This window comes from Phacochoerus africanus, chromosome 4, assembly GCF_016906955.1.
Source record: "Phacochoerus africanus isolate WHEZ1 chromosome 4, ROS_Pafr_v1, whole genome shotgun sequence".
In the NCBI taxonomy this organism is placed as follows: Eukaryota; Metazoa; Chordata; class Mammalia; order Artiodactyla; family Suidae; genus Phacochoerus; species Phacochoerus africanus.
Genome location: NC_062547.1, coordinates 41,939,448 through 41,963,492, shown reverse-complemented (window position 1 = coordinate 41,963,492; position 24,045 = coordinate 41,939,448). Strand labels below are relative to the sequence as shown.

The following is a 24,045-nucleotide window of genomic DNA, read 5'->3' as shown; positions in this document are numbered from 1 at the left end:
CTTTTCAAATGCATTGGGCCGGGGTGGGGGGGTGGGGCTGGAGCCTGTGGATGCTGATGCTGAATCACGGCAGCCACAGTGCCCCGGCGGGAAGGTCCACAAGCTGCTGCCGGGGGCCTTGGAGCTGCTTACTTCCTGCCCATCTTGGGTCTTGATTGGACAATATGCTTGTCAAGACCATGAGATGCCCCAGATCCCTCCAATAAATTCCAACATTTTAGCTTAAGCCAGCAGGATTTGATTCCTTAACCTGGCAACCAGAAGAAACTTGAATACAGCCTTTAAGTTTGAGTTGGAGTCTGAGTGGTCAGCTGCCTCTCCACCTGCTATTCCTGCAATCCTGCCTCTCAGACTGGTCCTGAGGCCGATTTCAGGCCCAGCTGCAGATCTGAAATACGGGAAGGGCAGACAGGCTGGGTTAAGGATGACTTTCCTTCTGACTTCTTCTGCTCTCAACTGGCACTGCTTTGTTTTTTCCCCCACTCCAACTGGCAGGGTCTCTGAGAACCCCAAATCCCAGGGTCCAGCTCTCTTGCAGAGAGAAGACTGCTATCTTCAAGGTCCTTTAAATGCCTCTCAAGTCTCCCCCCATTTCTCCCTCTTCACCACGTACATCTTGGTTCAGGGCAGCATATCTTGCCTAGATTATTGTGGCAGTTTTTAAAACTGGTCTCTGGCATCTCCTCGAGCTGGCCTCCAAAACACTCTCTAGGCGGCTCCACTACACACGGCTTCATAGGTTGTGCACAACTGGATAGGGCAGGCCCGAGCTAGAATCAACTCTTTCAAAATGCAATATTGGAGTTCCTGTCATGGCTCAGCAATGAACAAACTCGAAAAGTATCTATGAGGATGTGGATTCGCTCCCTGGCCTCACTCAGAGGGTTAAGGATCTGGCATTGCTGTGAGCTGTGGTGTGTAGGTCGCAGATGTGGCCTGGATCCGGTGTTGCTGTGGCTGTGGTGTAGGTCAACAGCTGCAGCTCTGATTCAACCCCTGGCCTGAGAACTTCCACATGCCGTGGGTGCGGCCCTAAAAAGACCAAAAAAAAAAAAAAAAAAAAAAACCAAACAAACAAAAAAACCCCAAAAAACCCAAAAACCAACACCCCCCCCCCCCCCGCAATATTTACCATATACCTTTCCTTAAAAAAAAAAAAAAACTTCAACAGCATTTTTTTTTCTGCTTTTTAGGGCCGCACCTGCGGCATATGGAAGTTCCCAGGCTCGGGGTTCAATCAGAGCTACAGCTGCCAGCCTATGTCACAGCCAGCAATGCGGGATCTGAGCTGCATCTGTGACCAACACCACAGCTCATAACAACCCCAGATCCTTAACCCACTGAGCGGGGCCAGGGATCAAACCCACATCCTCATGCATCCTAGTCGGGTTCATTAACCACTGAGCTATGAAGGGAACTCCCCCAACAGCATCTTATTACACATAGAACAAAGACAAAATTCCTTTGACATGGCTTATTAGGTCTTGCGTGGTCTGAGCCCTCCAACTTTATTTCATGTCCTTTTCTCCTTTAACCTCTGCACTGTAGCTACACCAGGACCGGCTCTTTCTTTTGTGGTGCCTTTGCACATGCTTCCTCTGCTTGTCTGGAAAGCCCCCACCTGAGCTCTACCTCCCAGGACTTTTTACTCACAGCACTTGATGAGGTGGGAAATCTCATTTTAACATATGCCATTATTTGATCACCTTTAGATGATAAGGGACATGAGGGCAGGCGCCACCATTTCTGTCTTATTTACCATCATATCTTCAAAGTCTCGCATGGTGCCTGGCTCACAGCAGATGTTCAGTACACGAACTCTTGTGGAGCAAGTGACTGCTGCCCTGACTGTCTTGCAAAAAAACATCAGGATCCTCAAACATGGCCATTAACTGAGTTGTCTTTGTGAAGGCGGTTCTGGGATGCCACCTGGAACCCTCCCCCATGGCTGCAAGTCCAGAATTACTTGTCTGGAAGGTCTCTCATTTAGCAGAGGAGGAATTGGAGGCGCGGAATAGAGGTCTGACTTGCCCCAGGTGATACACTGAGTGGGTGGCCACGCGGACTGGGATCAAGAACACCTACCCCCTACCTCCTGATCTGGAGGGTTTTCTTGATCTCAAAGAGCACCCCAACTGGAGGGCGGTCCCAGAGGCCTGGCCCCTGGCTCCAGGCAGAAAGGGAACCGAGGTATCCGGATACCTCTGGAAGGGGACCCATGTGTGACTCACAGCTGCTTTCACACCTTAAGCCTCCCAGGCCCCAAGCCGTGTTCAGAATAGCACAGCGCTGCATGTGTGCAGCGGACTCTATAAATAAGCTTCCTAGAAAATGACTAATTTCATAATCAGGAAAGCAGAAAGAGTAGCACCTCTCAACTGTGGAGGAAAATGGAGCGAGAGCCTGCCCTCGGCCCCGCAGTCAAAGGACTCTAGGCAAGCTTGCCAAAACCTGCATGCCTGGGCTGTGGCGGGCAGGAGGGTGTTAATTAGATTTCCAAAGAGACGAGCAGGTCCATTCAGGCTGAATGGAGAAACCCAGTCTCTGGGCATTGCCCTCCTGCCTCCCCTTCAAGAGAATAGCTGCTTGCAGTGGATCTACTGCAGGCTTCTCCTCTCTCCCTCTCCACGTCTATCAGCCGGGCAACAGGAGCAGAAAACCGGCCTGTGACAAAAGGCCGAAACTTGCTGGGCTGCCCTCTCCTGCCCCCCACTGCTGCGCTTAGGAGCAGAGAACCCCGGAGATAGATTTGGAGATCACCCTGGCTGTCCTTCCTTCACCGATGGAGAATATATGGGAGGGGAAAGAGCCTTTCCGAAGCCGTTGGCCCATTCAACAAGCATCTGCTGAGCACCCCCTGCGAGCGAAGCACCACAGCTCTCCTAGGAAGGCGATGATGAACACGCCAGGCCCTTTCCCTTCACAGCTCCCAGTCTTCCAGGGGAGACATAGGCAAACACGATCATTCCCACACCTGCTTCAATAGGCTGTATGCATGTGATACCTTAGGGAGCTCAGCTCAGCTCAGCTTGTGGTGGGGGGTGGGGGTGGGGGATGTCTTCTGCAAGGGGAAGAGAGGACCCGGTTCTTAAAGGATGTTTCTAGGGTGGATGAGGGGTCACAAGGGAAAGAACTCCCTTCCTAGTGGGTTCGTGCTGTCAGGAGGCGCCTGGAGTGGATGCCAGCTTTGCCCAGGATGTACTTGGAACCTGTGTCCTCTTCCCAGGGGGTGAGGGGCAAGGAGGAGCTGGATGCTGAAGCCAGGATTCCTGGGTGTGAGGCTGAGCCTCCAGGAACCTCATGATCCAATCCCAGGCAGACATGCTTCCTGTCTGGGGCTCCCAGGACCCTTCGGACACCCTGTACTGTCAACATGGAGCTTCTATCACTCTCCCGAAGCCCTGATCCCAGCAGACATCCTTATTCTCTGAAGCAAACCTGTTCACTCCCACTTCTAGGCCTTCGTGAGTGCTGTTACCTTGGCCTGGAGTTTCCTTTCCCCTCCTGCCAAATCTTCCTCATTCTGAACACTATCTCTTCCGTGAAGCACCCCCTGATCTCCTGGGAGGAATCGAGTTCTCTCATTTCCAGGCTCCCCAACAGCCCTGGCTCATACGCCTCTCTGCCTCTGACTTTTTCTGCTGCTAGAGTTAGCTGTTTGTGCCCCTGCCTCCCCTACCAGGCATCTGTGACTTGGGAGCATCCCCTGCCACCAGCCACCTCTGCATCCCAGGTATACAAGCCTATCAAAGCAGGTGTTCAAAGTCAAATGGAGACTGGATGAAGACGATGTCGTACATATGTACAGTGGAACACTACTCAGCCATAACAAAGAACGAAATAATGGCATCTGCAGCAACATGGGCGCAAATAGAAATTTTCATGCTAAGTGAAATAAATCAGAAAGACAAATAGCATATATATCACTTCTGTGTGCAATCTAAAATAGGGCCCATATGAACCTGCCTACCAAACAGAAACAGATTCAGACATACAGAATAGGCTTGTGGTTGCCAAGGGGGAGCAGGGAGGGAGTGGGATGGACAGGGAGTTTGGGGTTAGTAGATGCAAACTATTACATTTGGAATGGATAAGCAATGAGGTCCTGCTGTATAGCACAGAGAACTAAATCTAGTCTCTTGGGACAGAACATGATGGAAGATGGTATGAGAAAATGTGTATGTGTGTGTGTATATATACATATATGACTGGGTAACTATGCTGTATAGCAGAAATTGGCACAATGTTGTAAATCAACTATACCTTAATTAAGAAAAGGCAAACAGATACTGACTCATGGACTTTGAAAAACTTAGTTTCCAAATGAGACAGGTTGGGGGGTAGGGGGATGCACTGAGGGTTTGGGATGGAAATTCTGTAAAATTTGGTTGTGATGGTTGTTGTATACCTATAAATGTAATAAAATTCATTAACTAACTAAAAAGAAAAGAAAAGAAAAGGCAAATGGGAGTTCCTGCTGTGGCTCTGTGGGTTAAGAACCTGACTCACATCCATGAGGATATGGGCTCAATCCCTGGCTTCGCTTAGGTTAAAGAATACCTTGATACCACGAGCTGTGGTGTAGGTCACAGATGTGGCGTGGATCCCGCGTTGCTGTGGCTGTGGCCTAGGCCAGTAGCTGCAGCTCTGATTCGACCCCTAGCCTTGGAACTTCCACATGCTGCAGGTGTGGCCCTAAAAAAAGGAAAAAAAAAAAAAAAAGAGGCAAATGGAGGGCAGTGGCGGGGTCTTAGGGTTGGTGGCTTTGGCATTCTGGGAGGGCAGAATCTAGCTAGGAGCTTCCTAACCTGGAGAAGGTGTCCAGAAAGAGACCTATAATGCCATCCAGATTTTCATTAGCACATTCAGCACACAGGTGCCGAGGACATGCTGGCTTCATGGAGACCCAGTCTGCCCAGCTCATGCCAATGAGTCGTGTGTCCCAGAGCACACAGAGGGAGAGGACCCGACCTCCTTCTGCGGCAGAGGCAGGGAAGCACACACATGCGCACTCACCTTGCTCCTTCATCATTGGTCCCAAGGTGTCTGGATGGAGGGAGGCACCATCTGGGGCCAGGGCCGGATGCTTGCTCAGCAAAAAGCCCATGGCAGATGTGAATAGAGGAGAGAGGATGGCTTTAGAACATCCAGATGGGGGAACTGAGGCAAGAGAGGTCAGGTGCCTTGTCTCAGGTCACACTGTGTCTGAACAACTGCTTTCAGGGAGTTAAAAACCCAGATTTCCATTTGGGAGTGACCTCTCTCTTCCCCAGGTGCTCTGCCTGTCCTTTGCCACAAGGAGGGCCCAAGACCAGAGGTCAGTTCCCTGCCATTCTGTGTCACACCAAAGCCTTCTAACAAGTAGCTTTCCTGCCTAAGTTACTCAGTTTCTGTTGCTGGCAGCCACAGAGCTCAGACTGATGCATGCAGTAAACTCGTGGAACAGACAGGCTGTGAGCCCAGGACTCCCAATGCTTAGTTCACTGCTATTTCCATCCTGCCGAGCTGCCTACCCTCCCTGCCCAGCTGTCCACTGTCCAGCCATCTGTCCCCACGTCTGAGCAGACTGCAAACTCAGAGTGTTCTGAATCCCAAACACAGGGTCTGAGTGTTCTCTGCTTGGGACGTGCCCAGATGAATGATGACTTCTCCTCCATGTTGCTCTGTTGGCGGGAGATGCAGGCATGGGCATGGCAGACACCCAAGGGAAGGGAAGACGGAGGGTGCTGGAGAAGCCCATGATGCAAAGGGGTGGGGGTGGGGAGGGCTCAGGAACAGTTTTCCATCTCTCATGGGAGTCTGATTCAGGGGCTGGAACACTCATGTGTTCAGCTAATGTTTCCTAAACACCTGTTATGTGGAGGCCATGGGGTGAGGCCCTGGGGATTCAATGAACCATAGGCTCTCATGGCACCTGGAGGGGGATGCAGGTAAGCAAAAGGCAATGGAACACAGGTGGCCCGTGTGATGGGAGAAATGCAAGGTGTTGCCATGAGGCCCCTGATGAGGCAGAGGAGTCAGGGAAGATTCCCAGGAAGGGACCTGTGATGAGATCTGAAGGCGGAGGGGGCATTGGAAGCTGTGGAGTGGAGGAGGAGTGGCTGGGTGTTCCAGGCAGAAGGAGGGCACGTGAATGGGCCTGGAGTTGAGAGAAAGCAGGGCACTCTCAAGGAACAGAAAGAAATTCCACCTGGCAAGGGGCCGTGGGAAGGGAGTACGGACAGGGGTGTTTCCCGAGGTGCTCTTTGGTGATGTTCTGGGGTTTTCCTGCTCCCTCCCCGTCTTTCCAGTCTTCAGGCGACCTTAATCCTCACAACAGCCCTAGGAGGAACATACTATCATTACCTGTAGTTTTGAGATGAGAAAATGGAGCTTCAGAGAAGTGCGGTGACCTGCCCAAGGCCACACAGCTAGTGATGAAAGGTCTGCCTCTCTTGGAGTTCCTGTCGTAGCACAGGGGTTAACGAATCTGACTAGGAACCATGAGGTTGCAGGTTCGATCCCTGGCCTCGCTCAGTGGGTTAAGGATCTGGCCTTGCCGTGAGCTGTGGTGTAGGTTGCAGACACAGCTCGGACCCCGCGTTGCTGTGGCTATGATGCAGGCCAGCAGCTACAGCTCCGATTCGACTCCTAGCCTGGGAATCTCCATATACCGCGGGTGCAGCCCTAGAAAAGGCAAAAAGACAAAAAAAAAAAAGAAAAAAAAGAAAAGAAGGGTCTGCCTCTTGATGCCTATATTCCTAAGCTTTCCTCTCTCCTGGCTTTCAGCCTCTGTTGAAAACAATGCTCTGAAAATAGGAAGAGAGTGAACACGAACGAAACAGCAGACCAGAGCAGCTGCGTTGTAGATTTCCTTTAAAAAATCCTCACCACTCAGTGGAAATGAATCTGACTAGCATCCATAAGGACATAGGTTCGATCCCTGGCCTTGCTCAGTGGGTTAAGGATCTGGCAATCTGGTATTGCCATGATCTGTGGTGTAGGTCGCAGATTCAGCTTGGATCTGGTGTTGCTGTGGCTGTGATGTAGGCTGGCAGCTACTGCTCTGATTTGACCCCTAGCCTGGGAACCTCCATAGGCTGTGGGTGCAGCCCTAAAAAGACAAAAGACAAAAAAAGAAAAAAAAAATCCTCACCATAGGTCTTTGGGGCAGCACCCCCATTTTACAGATGAAGAAACTGAGGCTCAGGAGGGTGAGGTGCCTCTGTGATCCTCACATGGTAGGTGAGTTTGTCAAGGAGCCTGAGGGAGACTCTACTCCCCAGGGTTCAGAAGGAGGTCACTGCTGCGGGGGCCATTACCTTGTGTGACCTCTCCCATGGAATAGGAGGAAGGCTTGCCCTGGTGCCTTCTCCACCTGAAGCAGCAGCCCAGGGAGCCCTCCCTGGGAGACTGGCTGGGGTGGGGAGCGTGACTGATGGTGGCAGCTGTGCTCCATTATTGGATGAACAAATGTGCTTCATGGCCAAGGACCCAGTAGCTGTGGGCTCTAGTCCTAGGCTACTTTGTGACCGTGGGCAAGTCATTTCCTCTGAGTCTCAAGAGCACAAATGAAAATCAAAGGAATTGAGCATCATGACTTTATTATTTACTTATTTGGGGGACTGCATCCATGGCGTAAATGTCTGGGTCAGGGATCGAATCTGCGCCACAGCGGCTACCCAAGCCACAGCAGTGACAATGCCAGATCCTTAACCTGCTGGGTTACCAGGGAACTCCTGAACTTAATGACTTGAAAGGGCCTTTCCTTAAGGTCAAGTTTCAATTCTGAGGCTATCAAGGTGTGATGAAGTAGAGGTGGTGATTCAGCAGGGAACCAGCAGAGGGCGCCGCCAGCACCAGGGACAAGAAGCCTTGGTCCAAGGATCCTGAGGCAGAGGCTGCCCAACCTTCAAGTGGGCACGCGGGTGCCATCCAAGCCAGTTACTGATAGAGGCCAAGCTCAGCTGTGTTGATTAGTATCACTGTGGACAATCCTTTCTGGGTGATGGACAGGAGCCCAGAAGATCAATTGAAGGGTGGGATTTCAGAGCTCAAAGGTCATCTGGTTTAACCCTCTGCTCCCCAAGATTCTGAAAACACCTGCTTCAGTTCCCTCTTATATATCTCCTTTCCCCAAGTATGCAGATTAATTTACAAGGAGAAAACGGGCCATTACAAACAGGAAGTCGTGATCACACCTCTTGGGGAGGAGGGGTGCTGTGGCATTCCCATTCTGTTAGATGCTTGCTCCTACCTATAATGGCTTGGAAAGCACTTTTCCCTTTGGCAGAAAAGCCCCCCTTTGAATCTTCTCTGCTTGGAAAACTCTTTAAGACCCTTGAAAACCCTGTTCGAACATGACCCCCTCAGTAGAACCCTCCCTGACTCCCTTAGGAAGACATGGGCACTTCCTGCTGTTCTCGGGCCCTATTTGGTGATTATCTGTTGCTGCCTGTATCCCCACCTCACAGGGAGCTACCTGTAAACAAACCTGTGGGTTATCGTCACGGCGGCCTCCTTTCATTGAGTGTTTACTGCATGCTGGATTCGGTGCCCAGCACTGTGCGTGTACTACCTCATTCATTTCTCACTGTAACCTTATGAGCTAAACACAGTTATAAACCCCCTCCTACACATGTGGAGATTAGGACTTGGAGAGACTGAGTCACTTGCTCAAGGTCACCCAGTGGGTAAGAGGCAGAAGCAGGCTTCAAACTCTGTTGGCCCCAACTCCAAGTCCAGGCGTTGCGGAAACTACTGGGGGGTACAGCCTCTGATGTGGATGTTCCTGTTCCCTGTATTAATACTCTACCTGGCACCAGGCAGACAGTCAAGATGTATTCAGGAAAAAGTAAATGAAAGTGGATTTGATTTTCAGCATGTATACATGGCTCATAAAAAATACCACAAAGCACAGGTTTGGGACTAGGCTGCCTGAGTTTGGGTCAAGGCTCCTCATGGGCTGCCTGATCATGGGTAAGATACCTGACTCCTTTGTGCCTCATCTGTGGAATGATGCTGTCTCACTGTCTACGCTTCAGAGAGTTCTCAGGGAGATTAAATGAATTTTGATCCTTATGTGAAGCTTTTACAGGAGATGCGTGCAAAATGCTGAGACAAGTTCTCCAGTAAGCTCCTAAAAATGCTGTCAGGCATTGCCTGCATCTCAGGTAATAGAGACCTTTCCCCCACAGTGAGGTCCATGAAGGCTCTGGGATGAGTCTAGTGGTATACTAGTAAACTGTAAAAATGTAAAAAGCCATGAATTGTGGTGTTGGCCGATTCCCCTGGTGTAAATGCTCCCACCCTGGCTGATTTCAAGCTATGAAGGTGAGGGTTCCTGCCCTGAGTTTTGGATATTAGGAGTTTTACTCAAACTCTCTGTGCCTCAGTTTTTCTCATCTGTAAAATGGACCAGTAGCAGTAGTACTTAACTCAAAATATTATTGAGATGAGAAAACATAAAACTCTTATAAGTTCCTAGCATAGAGTCCACTATGTAAATGATAACTGATATTATTAAGAGTTTTCACAACACTCAGTCTCAATGCTGCTTGTCTGGCTCTGCCACTGGCCCAATCCCAGCACCTGGCCTTCCGCCTGACACCCTGGCAGGCAGTCTCTGTCTTGGTTATCTGCCTTCTAGGACTGAGGCCCTGTCCACACTGGCAGCTCTGCCCCTTCCACTTGGAACTAGAATCTTGACTTAGTCAGTGCAGGTACCTCCCCACCCTGGTCACAAATGATTTTGTGCTCCGCTCTCTACCTAGACATCCCTGATTTTACCCTAGACATCCCTGATGCCAGCCATGGACCTGGACTGTCAGGGCGGCCTGGGCCTTGCTCCAGGTCACCCATGACGAGCTCGTGTGGCATCTGTTCTGTTCTTCATCACTTACAATACAAAACCTTTTTTATATTTTTTGGCCACACCCACAGCATGCAGATGTTCTGGGGCTGGGGGTCGAACCCACACCACGGCAGCAACCTGAGCCGAGCCACAGTAGTGACAATGCTGGATCCTTATCCCAGTCCACCACAAAAAGAACGCCACAAAATCATTTCTCAAGGGCTTGTATGCAAGGACAGAGGGGAGAGCTGGAGGTACAGAGCTAGGTTTGCCCGCCTGCAGCTAGGCAGGTCCCTAGCTCCTGCCATGGCTCAATGTAGGGTTCAGTCCTCCATCAGTGACCCCACCTTCTGATTTAGCCCTCCTGTGTTCAGGCCCAGGAAGATCCTGGTGCTTCAGGGTTTGGTTTAAAGAATTGGGAGTTCCTGTCGTGGTGCAGTGGTTGGCGAATCTGACTAGGAACCGTGAGGTTTCGGGTTCGATCCCTGGCCTTGCTCAGTGGATTAAGGATCCGGTGTTGCCGTGAGCTGTGGTATGGGTTGCAGACTCGGCTTGGATCCCACATTGCTGTGGCTCTGGCATAGGCCCCCCTAGCCTGGGAACCTCTATGTGCTGCAGGATCGGCTTAAGAAAAGGCAAAAAAAAAAAAAAATTGGGAGTTCCTGTTGTGGTGCAGTGGAAACCAATCCGACTAGGAACCATGAGGTTGTGGGTTGGATCCCTGGCCTTGCTCAGTGGGTTAAAGGTCCAGCATTGCCGTGAGCTGGAGTGTAGGTTGCCGACGCACCTTGGATCCCGTGTTGCTGTGGCTGTGGTCTAGACCGGCAGCTACAGCTCTGATTCAGCCCCTGGCCTGGGAACCTCCATATGACACAGGTGAGATCCTAAAAAGCAAAAAAAAAAAAAAGAATCTGGCAAACTGAATCACAGGCAGGGTCTGGGAGAGGCAGGGCAGAGGCTGTTTGGAAACATTAGTTGGATTTGAGGTGCCTCTGCCAGGAGAGGGAAGAGAGTGGGAGCCAGGAAGCTGAATGGGAAAGAGAAAAAATAAAAAGCCAGAGGGGAGCAAGAATCAAAATGAAAAAGGGTCTGATCTCTTGAATTCAGATTTAATAAATATCAGCTGCACACCTACTATGTGCTATGTGCTGATACATTATTTCATCAGACTCTTGTATCACCTTGTGACAAAGACCTCATTACTTACTTTGCATAGGAGTAATAGGCAGTCATGAGAGCCAGGTAAATGGTCCCTCAGGAGAAGACAGCACAGGGCCTGGTCCTGGGCCAAGGATCCTTTCAGAGCCTTGTGCCAAGGGACAAGTGGACAGCTGGAAACTTGGGGCCTGGGGGTGCTGTCCACAGAGCCCTCTGTCATGGGTAGAATCCCTCGAAACATAACAGACTGGCCATTTTGCGGTCACACCGCTTAAGGCAGCCACAGTCCTCTGCAAAAAGGATGCATTTGGAGGCAGAGAGACACAGGTGAAAACACTGTGCTCTGTCATCTTCTCCTCACAGGGCCCCGGACCAGTGAGTGTCCTAACCTCTCTGAGTCTCGGTATCTTCCTCTGGGACATGGAAGCAATAGGAGCTGCCGGCTGCAGGTTGTGGTACAGACGGTGCAAGTAACTGAAGTACAGAAAGTACGAGGCAAGCTGGGGCTGACATCCTCCTTGTCACCACGGCTGACTTGGCTCAAAACTGCATCTCCTGGCTCCCTCTAAATCAACCAGCATGGGAGATGCTCCTGCTCTTTGTCCCAGGCAGTGCCATCAGCTACAGAGCTCTGGCTCCTTTTTCCTCCGGCTCTACTAGATGTCCTGGAGCTAATGAGACATTGCAGGAGAGACCAGCTTGAGGATGAGCAAGGCTGTCCTGGCCAGAGCCGATCCTCTCCCCCAGGGAGACCCCCAGCCTGTTTCTGGGTTCCCCCGGGTCAGACACAGAGCCTTTAGGAAGGGGGCAAGAAGAACTGAAAACCTGACTTTGCAGGATTCCCCCAACCCTCTTCCACCATGAAAACTGTGTCTCCACCCCCCCCCACCCCCCCCACCCCCCCCCCCCCCCCCCGGCTATGCTCACTCTCGCTTCACATCCTCTGTCTTATCTATTCCTCTTTGCTGGACAGGCCTCCCTGCTCCCCTCCTAGGAGGCATCTCCTGCCTTTCCAAGGACTGCCTGAGCTCACGCTGCCTCCGGAAGCCCCCCAGGGAGTTTAGCACTCTCTCCTGGCTGAATTCTTCCTCTAGCATTTTGATGTGTGACTCGGCACCTGGCAATGGACCGCACTCTTCCCCAGGCTGCTCCCTCGCTCTCCAGTCCATAACCTTGGCTTCTGTGAGCTGCCCAGGTTGCGAAGGGGGAAAGGGATGGAGCCTCCTTCTATACACCCCCCGCCCCATGGCAGGGAGTCCAGCGCAGAAAAGGAGGGATGGAAGGCCAGGCAATGTACACCCAGCTCTTTCTGCACATTCAAGTTTGCAAGGAAGATGGAAATGAGTGATCAAGTAGGAGAAAAGAAGAAGTGAGTGAAAAGGAGGGAAAGCGGAGGGAAGGGCAGCTACAGGAGACTCAGGACCACAGTCACAAGAGGACAGGTCAGGCCATCATCCACGCTGCCTGAGATCATGCTTTAAGGCTCTCTATAGATCATCCCTGGCTCAAAAGACTCCTCTTTGAAAACCCTTGGAACTCACCTCCTCCAGGCAGCCCTCCCTAATTGACTCTGATCTTTTGCCCATCCCCTTGGCTCCCTGAACTGAACTATTACGCATGCATCAGTGCCCACTGAATTCCCATGATGCCAGGTCCTCTGTGGAAGGGCTGGAGGTCCCTGCCTCGCTGGCAGTGAGTTAACTTTACATTTATCACCCACAGTCAGAGATTACACTGTGTTTACACCACTTCTATTAATTTCAGAGGGTTCACTGGGGATACATTTTGCTCAGTTATTTTACACCCAGTTGGCCTCTAAGTAATCTTGAGACAAGACCTGCTGTAGTCTTACACCTATTTCTTCACTATTGGGCTCTGTGTGTGGGGCCTGTGGGGATGCACAGATGACCAAGGCCCAGCGCCTGCCCTCGACTAGCTTGCAGTCCTGTGAACAGAGTCAAAAACATGCTGAATGTCAACGGAGGCCGTGCAATGCGAGTGCCTGGGGGAGCACAGCGGGAGATTCGGGAAGGCCCACAGGGAGTGATGTTTGAGCATCTCAAGGGCCAGTAGAGTCCACGAGACAGTGGGGAGGGTGCTCCAAGCAGAGGAGACAACAGGGGCAAAGGCCAGGAGAAGTGAAACGGCAAGGGGAGCTGGGAGGAGGAGGGTGCCTCAGTGCAGTTGAACAGCTGGCAGGACAGAGAATTCAGCTTACCCAGTATGGGGCTTTTTTTTTTTTTTTTTCCTGTCTTTTGTCTTTTTAGGGCTGCACCCGCAGCATATGGAAGTTCCCAGGCTAGGGGTCAAATTGGAGCCACAGCTGCTGGCTTATGCCACAGCCACAGCAATGCCAGATCCAAACCACATCTGCGACCTACACCACAGCTCCCAGCAATGCCAGATCCTTAACCTACTGAGAGATCTGAACCCGTAACCTCATGGATCCTAGTCGGGTTCGTTAACTACTGAGCCACGAAGGGAACTCCACGCAAGTACTTATTATTGTAGCTCCTCTCATTATGGACCGCTGTTGCCAGGTTACTCCCTGGTGCCCCTAACACACACACACACACACACACACACAAGCCCCCCCCCCTCAAGCCCTCATGGGCAGGGTCCTCCTGGCACAGTAAATACCAGTATGCATGAATGAATTCCATCCCCTCCTGAGAGCCTTCTTTTTTTCCACCCACGATGACTCTAAAACACAATAATTCTTCTTCAGAAATGGAGGCTGGATTCATTTGCATTCTGTCCCCTCTCTTCTTTATTACCTCCAATACCATGCAGACCCTACACAAAATTTACTTTACAAAAAAATTAATGGTTTCTTCCTTGACCCTCCACTCCTAAGACTTCATTTAGTGGTCTTTTCTGATGACTACACAAAAATCAAAAGCACCCTGTGGTTCCTCAAAAAGTTAAACATAGATTTATTTATTTATTTTTAAACATAGATCTGGCAATTCTACTTATTAAAAAAAATTTTTTTTTGCTCCTTTTTTTTTTCTTTTTAGGGCCACACCTTTGGCATATGGAGGTTCTCAAACTAGGGGTCCCATCGGAGCTATAGCCGCTGGCCTACGCCATAGCCACAGCAACGCCAGATCCGAGCTGCGTCTGTGACCTACACCATGGCTCAGGGCAACGCCAGATCCTTAACCCAATGAGCGAAGCCAGGGATCGAACCTACATCCTCATGGTTGCTAGTCAGATTCACTTCCGCTAAGCCATGATGGGAACTCCCAATGTTATTTATTTTTTAAAGGCTGGGTCACACCCTTAGATTTAGATAATCTTCAGAGTCTCCTCCAGATAGCCACATGTTACCCACCACTCAAGTCCCCTGAATCCCTCCTGAGTGGCTTTCAGAGAGTTGGGGAGAAGGGGAACATTTCTGCTCCTTTTTTTTTTTTTTTGTCTTTTTAGGGCCGTACCGCTGCATTTGGAGGTTCTCAGGCTAGGGGTCCAATCGGAGCTGTAGCCACCGGCCTATGCCAGAGCCACAGCTCAACGCCAGATCCGAGCTGTGTCTGCGACCTACACCACCGCTCATAGCAATGCCAGATCCCTAACCCACCTAGCAAGGCCAGGGATCGAACCCGCAACCCCACGGTTCCCAGTAGGACCGTTTCTGCTGCGCCACGACAGGAACTCCCCCTCTGCTCCTTTTTTTTGTGGAAGTTCCTGGGCCAGGGATCAAACTGGTGCCAAAGGAGTGAGTGGAGACACAGCAGTGACAACACCAAGTCCTTAACCCACTGAGCCACCAGGGAGCTCCTATTTCTACTCTTAGGAAAGACATGTTAAAGCTCGGTATGTCTCTTCAGGGATGTCAACCAACCTCCTCACCATGCAAAGGAAGGGCAACTTAGGGTCTATATTCTGCTATGACAGTAACTAGATTTGTCCAAGAACAGTTTATCCCCTATATGAGCCCCAAGTTAGGAATTCTCACCCAGATGCTTGCTTACAAACTGCATCTAGCTCAAGGGGATCCCGTCTCAACTCAACATGCTGCATCTCAGGTACAGAAACTTGAGTCAAGGTTGCTTCAAGGGGGACACAGGAAGGAGGGTGGCTTTTAAACTATGGGCTGCAGCCCAGTGAAAAAGCTTTCTTCTAGGAGTCTGGGAATTTTGGAAGCTTTGCCAGATATTGGTGGCCAAGGTGCTCATCCCACATCACACAAGATGCAGAAAAGATGGAGATGACACTGAAGAACAGGGGAAAGCCTTATTTTCTATAAGTCATGGTTTAAGGTAAAGAAGAGCTTTTTGGTGATGGCTCTGTTCGAAAATGGAAAGGTTTTTAGTTTTTTTCTTTCATTGACCTGAGTTTCCAGGTCCTAAAGGCAAGCAGACATGCAAAATTAGATGAAACTTGGACCAGGGCACCTAGAAAGTCTATGATTCTATGAAGACTTAGACCATTTTTCAACTGGAGCCCCCACAAGGTCCTTCTTGCCTAGTATCGGGCTCCCTATACTTGATGAAAGCATCACATCTTCCATGTGACAGACAGACCGCCTGTCTGCCTCCCATCCACCAGGTCATCTAAGTGCCACAGGGAGCCACACCCCCACACTGTGACAGTGGTTACTGTCCTCCAGGAAAGCAAGAGCGTGGGCCTACACGTAGGACAGACCACAGTGCTTAGTGCTTCGGGGGCCCTAGAAACCCAAGCCCTATTTCCTAGGGAAGGGGAAACAGTCTGGGAGAGGGGAAGGACATTGCCCCAGGTCACCTAATCACGAATAAGCTTAGGACTGAACCCAGGTACTTACACACAGGCAGCTGTGCTGACCCATGCTGCTAAGAATATATTTCCTGATGTGTTGGTTAAATTTTTGGTAAAGGGCGCCATATATTTTGAAATGTTCACACATACCCTGTGTCCAACTTAACGCAGACAAAACGCTTTAAATGATTAACCAGCTTCTGGAGTTCTTCCATTCCCACTTGTAAATCCATTTAAACAATTAATTAGGTGCTTGAAGAATTTACACTGCTATAAATAGGTTCTCCCTCCCCACTGCCCTCTCTGCCTTTTTTGGGGGGAAACTGTCAATTTATTGGAGAAGCTGATAATTCCTTGTCCTGCAAATATGGGCCTTGGTGCTAGAGATGACTTGCTTTAAAATCTCTCCAAGGGAAGTGGCTGAGGGCATAAGAGTTGCACAAGGGAAAATTTGAAATGAAGCCAAAAGGTTGTAATTTGTACTGGAAAGGGGCTGAGGGGAAACTGAAGATGTTTCCTCTTTTGTTTTTTTAGGGCGATACCCACAGCACGGCCAGGAGGTTCCCAGGCTAGGGGTCTAATTGGAGCTGTAGCTGCCGGCCTACACCACAGTCACAGCAACGCCAGTTCTGAGTCGCGTCTGCGACCTACACCACAGCTCACGGCAACACCGGATCCTTAACCCACTGAGCGAGGCCAGAGATCGAACCCCAGTCCTCATGGATGCCAATCAGATTTGTTTCCGCTGAGCCACGACGGGAACTCTGAAAATGTTTCCATTTTAATTGCTTTACAGTCATTTCAGGTATGGTTTACTATTTCATCTTCGTCAACAGCCCTATTGAATATGCAAACGTGACTCGAATTTTCATACTTAAATGACAACACAGATATTCAAATCATCTGAGCTTTATCATTTTGACCATATTACAGCTTACAATGCTCTTACTATGCCACGATATCTTTATTTAGCCTGAGATAAGAGATTTTGTACATAAATGGTGGTTTCCAACATTCATTCATTCAACAACTATTTAGTGGGCCACAGCTGAGTTTTGGGCTTGGTTCCCAGGCAAGAAGAACACAAGGATGATAGGACTCCAGCTCTCTGGGATCCCTTAATATCATGCGATTTCTTATTCCTCAGGCCTGTTAGCACCTATGTGATCTGAGCCGCCTCTGCGCTCCTGCCTCTTTCCTTTCCACCTTTCCTCTTGACCTATGTCTTTTTATTTATTTATTTAGTCTTTCTGTCCTTTTTAGGGCCGTACCTGCGGCATATGGAGGTTCCCAGGCTACAAGGTCTAATTAGGGGTCTAATTGGAGCTACAGTTGCCAGAGCCACAGCAACTCGGGATCCGAGCCGTGTCTGCAACCTACACCACAGCTCACAGCAACGCCAGATCCTTAACCCACTGAGCGAGGCCAGGGATTGAACCCACAACCCATGGTTCCTATTTGGATCTGTTTCCGCTGTGCCACGATGGGAACTCCTTGACCTATGTCTTAAGGCTACACTTGCTGTTCCCTGAAAACACCAAGCTATTCTCACCCTGGGGTCTTTGAACTTTTGGTCTCTCCCCAGGTCTCCTCCTCACTTCAGCCACCTCTCTGTTCACATACCACTTCCTTAAAGATAATTCTATTTAAAGGTAAATCTCTTCCGCCCAGGTACCCTTTACCTGCCTTTTCCGTCTCCAGAGCACTGCTCATCTCTTGAAATGTTCTATCTTTGCTTATGTTTTCTGTCTCCCTTGGTACAACTTGGGCAGGAAGCTCATCTTTTACAGCAGTGCATCCCCAGAGCCTAGAACAAACCAGGCATGTAACAGATGTTTTCCATGTATCTGGAGAATGAATGAATGAATGAATGAATGAAGTGACTGGCTCTGGACAGTTTGGGATGCTTGGTGAGCCAGCTTTGCAGGAGCCGTCATGGTTCTATCAGATCACAGCCCCACTCCTAAGGCTCCCTCCTCCCCCTCCTGCTGGGCTCTTTCTGCGTGCGGCATGCTCAGACTCCAAACCTTGCCATCACTTCTCATGCCCCCCTCCCTCTCCTCCCACATTCAATCCGCTGCCAATTTTGGTGACCACTGTGGCCTCCTGCATCAACTCCTCTTTCTCTTCATTCTTACAACCCCCACCCCTCCAGCCAGACCCTCCTTATCTCTTACCTGTACCACTGACATTGTTTCCTACCTGGGCTCCCTGAGAGCAGACTCTCCCCCTCCAATCTGTTCTCCGTGGGGCAGCCAGAGTGAGTTTCCTAATGGCCACGTTCGATCATGTCTCTTCTCCACTCAAAAACTAAAGAACGATCCCTTGGCTTGGCACTCCATGCCCCCAGCAACTGCCTCCACCTTCCTACCCAGCCTTCCTCCTCATGGCTCTTTTATCTTTTTTGGTCCAGCTGGAATGAACTGCTTTCCAGTTTCTACACAGGCCCTAGAAGCCCCCACTGCCTGGTCTCTGCTCATGCTGTTTCCACTCCTTACAAAATCTTCCTCCTTCCTTCCACTGTATGAATCATTTCGACCCAGCTCAGATGCCACTTAGCTTCTACGAGAAGCCATTCCTTACCTTCCAGAAGAATAAACCCTTCCTTCTCAACTCTTCCCATAGTCATCTGTCTCTGCTTTAGGACAGGTCTCATGAAAGGACAGGCAATGGGGATGCAGAAGAGAGAGTTGAGACTGTGAGGTCAAGGGATCTGAGCTGGAGACACAGCTCTGGCTCTCAGACGTCTACAGGACACATCCTTAGTTAGGTACATTAAGCTCAGAGCCTGAAGGTCCCCATCTATAAAATAACACTACTCACATCACGGGTATGTTATGAGGACTAGATATAAGCAACAGAGTCTAAGAAAAAGCTTTGACTATAGATAAATGATCAAATTCAATCACCGTTAAGTGCGAAATAACTGATAAACCAAAGTGCCACTTCTCCCAGGGAGCTTCATCGATGTTGCTGAGCCCCACGTCCAGGAAGAGGTCAGTAGGGGAGGGATTTTTGTGAGAGGGAGGGACTTTGAGGCTCTAAAAATCTCATGTCCTTGGGCATGAAGAAGGGAAGAAGTGGAAGGTATATCCATAAAGCTGGGGCCTTAACGCTATTAATAGCTACCAATTCCAAGTTTTTCTATGCCCCGGGCACTGTGCTAAGTACCTTCATAAATGATCTCATCACAGAGAAATAGAAAAGGAAAGCCAGGCCTATAGGCAGTTATATAAATAAGTGCTCCCCTCCCTCCCCCAATGCCCCCCCAACACTTCAGACCTGAAAGACATCCTGAAAATCTCCAATCCAATGATCTTATTTTTTCTGATGGAGAAATGGAGACCCAGAGAGGTCATACACATTCATGGAAACTGTCCCAGCCAGTGAGGAGGAGACTGGGCCTCAGATCTGGAACCCAGATCTCTTCATTCTTAGGGTGAGAGCCACCAGCTATGCAACAACCAATGGGCCACTGCTCATTATGAAGTCTACGTACATGGCACTTCTGGAGCACAATGCTATTTACGTGGGGGACAATGTGAGTGGTGGCCCCTGGAGTTATGCCACCTGGTCACCCTGGCTCGGCTCCATGTCAGGCTGCTCACTCTACCCAAGGAAGCTCTTGAAACAAGAGCCTCAGGACCCTAGAGACTGAACCCTGTCCTCCTGCCAACATCCCCCACCCAACAGAATCTCCTCAGAGGTGACTGACTTCATCCATACACCATCCAGCTTTACTCCATCAACATACCTCTCCCGGCACCTTCTCTGCATGAGGCCTCAGGTTTAGCTCTGGGGACACCCAGCTGCCCTTGAGGGAGCCTTGCCCTGAGCTACCACCCGAGCCTACTGAGGCTGTAAGTCAAGCTTCCCCAGCAGCTCTGTCAGCTACAACAAGAGGCCCCACTCAACACACATCAAGGAGGGAGAGGTGGCTGGACATAAAAGACTCGGGGATCTCTACAAAGGGATGATGAAGGGAGACTGGTTGGATTAGAAGACCTAGGCCCTTAAGGAGGAGGGGAGACTGGGGGTGATGGCTGCAGTCATGACACAGTGGGGAAGGGGGTGACTCCCTGACTAGGACATCACCTGGTCCAGCTGAGGACACAGGTTCAGTGACTCCCAGGAGAATGAGGGCTAACACCTTGGAAGCTGATTGCCTGTCCAGGACTGCTTCATTCTCCCAAACTAAATCTCAAATCTGGAGTAGATGCTTAAGAGAGAGCTCCTCTGAGGCTGAAAGAGGTAAATTAAAGGCTGATTTTTTTTTTTTAACAGTAAGTATGATTGCAAATGAATGGCACCTGCCACTCTAATTGGGGGCAGGGCTGGGATTACAAAGACTTTCCTGATACCCTCAGGTAAATTTGTGGTTTGGGGGCATCAGTGAGGACAAGGATGGAATTGTGTAAGAGAAGAAATGAGTATGAAAGCCAGGGACGCTGGATTCTAACGCAGGCTTTGCCACTAACTCTCCCGTGACCTTGGTTTAGCCACCTTGCTGGGCCTCAGTTTTCCCATCTGTAAAATGAGGGGGTTAAATGAGTTCCCAAGGTTCATCTGGTCCAAACCCTCTAAGCCACATGATCCTTGGTGAGGTAAGCCTCTCTGGGCTCTGACCCGAGCAATCTCCAGGTTTTGCAGGAGCCTGGGCCTCATTCAGGAAAAAGGGGCATGCTGGGGGAGGGGAACGTGCTAGGCTTTATTTTGAGGGTGGGTGGGGGACGGGTGGTTTAAGCTACATGGTCCGGGGGGAGGCGAAGCGAAGGCTGGGAGCCACGGTTTACAGGCCAGCGGGCTAGCGGAGATCTCAAACCTACCCCCGGAGCTTCAGACCCCGGAGCGGTGATGCAGCCAAGAGCCGCGCACCAGCCACAGCAGCAGAGGCTCGGACCCTGGACCGCCATCCCGCTCCCTCCCCTCCCTCTCGCGAACCGCGCACGAGCTTCGTGGGGAGTGGCTGTTGCTCGCTCCCCGCTCCCCAGAGCCTCGGGGGACCCCTCCCCCAGTCCGGGGGCGCCGGGAGCCCCATGGGGGCGTGGCGGGGGCGGGCGTCCGCTTCTTCGCCCGGGGGTCTGGAGAAGGTCTCAGTTGCGGGCCTCCCCGGGAGGGACCCCGCGCCCTCCAGCTTCTGGCTTCCCACACAAAGACGCCGACGGAGGCGCCGCACTTACCGGCCAGAGCGGGCTCCGGGCGCCGGCGAGCTGGCGGGCAGGCTGGCGGGAGGATGTGCGCGCGCGAGTATGCGTGTGTCCCTGTGTGTGTCTGCGTGTGTGTGTGTGTGTGTGTGTGTGTGTGTGTGTGACGGGAACCTAGCAGAGCTCTGTGCGTCTGCGTGTGCGGGGGCGTCCGTCCGTCGGTCCGTCTGCCCAGCGCTCCGTCCCGCGCTCCGTGCGCGCTCCCTCGCCCGACCGCCTCGCCAAATGCGCTTCAGCTGCGGAGTCTCGGGCGCAGCCGCCAGGTCGGCTCGGCACCCTCTGCCCCGGCTCCGCCCCGCCCCCGGGCGGGCTTGCGCCGATTCCCCGGGAATTGCGCAGGGACCGCGGGGCTGGCGGGGAGGGGGGGGAGCTCCGGCGGCGCCCAGAGCTCGAGTGGGGCGGGATCACAGACCCTTAATCCCTGACCCTGATCTCGGGCGCCCCCACCCCGCAACTCAGCTCGGAGTTCCCGCAGGCGCCTCCTCGCGCGGAGGTTGCCTGGACAGGGAGGGCGGGGGAGCGGGAGCTCCGCATCCATTTCATTCATGATTTTCTCCTCTCAGGAGCCCCGGGCCCGAGCTGTGCGGCTACGGCGGCCGCCAGAGGCACCCCGGCGGGGCCGTGCGCGCCGAACCCGGTGTAGGACGAACAGGGAGACAGATGGCGGTAGGGGAAAGAGAGACAAAGGGGTCATAGCCGGAGGTGGGGGGGGGGGTGGTGTTGCACGGAGCGGGTGCTGTGGCGCTCCCCGCATGGAGCCCTCAGGATGCCGTTGCCACACCTGCGCAGGCGGAGCGGTGGCGTACCGGGGCGCTCACAGTGCCGGCGCCCAGGACACGCTCCAGGGCTCAGAGGAGGCACTCGCCTTCCCACCCTTCTCTGTTCAGTGTCTGAGGAGCAAGACCTCCCTCCTCCAGATCTCAGCCTCCTGACGCACGTCAAGGGGAGCGCCCCGTCTAGGCTTTCCCGTGGGCACCAGGGGCTTGGACACACAAGCAGCTGCCCACTCGGCCTTCAGCCCCATATCCCCTGGAGTGCGACCCCACAGAATGCCGGAGGTTCCTGGCATTCATTCTTTTTTGAGACTTTGGGAGGCGCACAGGGCCGAGACTAAGCTTCGTTTTCATGTAGGGGAAACCAAGGCGTGCCATCATAGGGCTACCACCCTGGTTCCAGCCAGCCGTCCTCTTTCGCCTGGATTTCTGCAATAGCCTTCCTAATGGTCTCCCCGCTGCCACCCTTGGCCCCCTGCAGCTGATTCTCTACGCGGCAGTCAGAGCTATCCTTTTAAAACGTAAGTCAGCTCGCATCGCTCCTTTACTGGATATCCACAGTGGCTCTCTATGCATCCAAATTAAAGCTAAATCTCGTATAATGGCCTGCAAGACCTCTCATGAGCTGGCTCCCTTTTAACTCTCTAACCTCACTTACCACTCCCATCACACTGAGCCTTTTGAAGGCATCACCAACACGGCAGCCACCCTGCAGCCTCAGGATCTTTGCACTGCTATTTTTCTCTTCCTGGAAACTAACCCCAGGTAGTCACATGGCTTGCTCCTTTACATCTTAAAGGCATCACCTCAATGACGCCTCCTGTGACCACCCTATTTTGAATGCAGACTCCTTCCCTCCATTTTCTCTGTGTTCCCTGCTGCCAAGGTTCCAGCTCTCCCCTCAGTCCTCTGGCATCCTTGTTTTCCAGCCTTACCACACTGCTCTGGTCTCTAAACAATCCCTGCCTTTCCCCATTTCTAGCCTTTTGTTCAGGCTGTGCTTTCAGCCTGGAATGCTATCCCCTCATGTTTTACCTAATTTTTAAGCTCCTTTTCAAATATTTCCATCTCCATAGAGGCGTCTCTCATATTTCCAAGGACACAGCCTTCATTTCTTTTTGTTTGCTGTGATAGTGGTTCCTTGTCTTTTGCCCCAAGTGCACTGTGAAATCCTGAGATAGGACTGGGTTTCCTCTCTCTCCAGTTCCCAGCACAAACAGGACCATCAGTGCATGTTTGTGGATCAGGGGTAGGGAGTGGGAGGCCTTGGGGTGGGTCTTGATTAGTCTTTTTTTTCTAGAAGGGGCACAGAGCCCAGTTGGATCTTGTTATCCTCAAGTAGTTTCCTGTGGGACAAGAAGAAGGATCAAATGCAGATAACCATGCCATGATGCTTGGTCTGTCCAAAAGTGTGGGTAGATGGGTCAGCTCAGTGCCCAAGGGCCCTCTCTCCCTCCCTGAAAGCATCCTCTCTGTCATTTAGCATAAGGCTGATTTTCCCCAGACAGTGTCAGTGTAGCAATAGCAGCTACTATAAATGAGCCTTTAGTATGTGTTGGGCACTTTTTGGGTTTGTTTTCAGTATTGTTTCATCTTCCTGGCAACTTGGCGGGGCAGGCATTTTGACATCACCATTTTCAGGAGAGGAACCAGAAAGAAGTTACTTACTTAAGGTCCTACCACTGATATGTGAGGGGTGTGTGTTTCAAATTAAGATTTAGCTAATTCCAAAGCCCAAGCTCATAGAGCAGAGACCCTGATGGCTGATGAGGTGAGGGCCTCAGCAGGGTCACCCTGACCCCTGTTCTTGCTGAAGTCAGCTTGGGAGTCCCAGGGGCATGGCTCTCCAGCAGGGATAGGACCTTGCAGATGTCTGTCAGTGGAGCCTGTGATGTCCTGTGGTTGACTTTATGAGGGGCATCCACTAGCCACCACCATAGGACATCACAGGCTCCACTGACAGATACTTGTTTCCACTGCACCACGACAGGAACTCCCTGAGATGGACATTATTATCCACACCTGACCGCGGAGACTAGGCTTTGAACACAGAGCACACAGCCAGAACTGCCTCCCAAACATTCTTACCTGTGTGCTCTGTGTTCAAAGCCTAGGAAACAAATCTGACTAGGAACCATGAGATTGTGGGTTCGATTGCTGGCCTTGCTCAGTGGGTTAAGGATTCGGTGTTGCCGTGAGCTGTTGTGTAGGTCGCAGACGCGGCTCGGATCCCGAGTTGCTGTGGCTATGGTGTAGGATGGCAGCTACAGGTCCGATTGGGCCCCTAGCCTGGGAACTTCCATATGCCACGAGTGTGGCCCTAAAAAAAAAAAAA

General features: G+C 51.4%; 1 protein-coding gene across 2 annotated transcripts in view; it reads right to left on the bottom strand.

Moving 5' to 3' along the window:
• The window catches only part of PTPN5 (protein tyrosine phosphatase non-receptor type 5), a 61,750-nt gene extending 40,656 nt beyond the window's left edge, over nt 1-21,094 (bottom strand). The window contains exon 1 of one of the 2 annotated variants that reach the window (XM_047774279.1): nt 20,914-21,094. The gene's annotated coding sequence lies outside the window, so the exon portion shown is untranslated. The remainder of the gene's footprint in view (nt 1-20,913) is intronic. The other variant, XM_047774280.1, reaches the window with a different exon arrangement.
• Nucleotides 21,095-24,045: the final 2,951 nt, after the last annotated feature.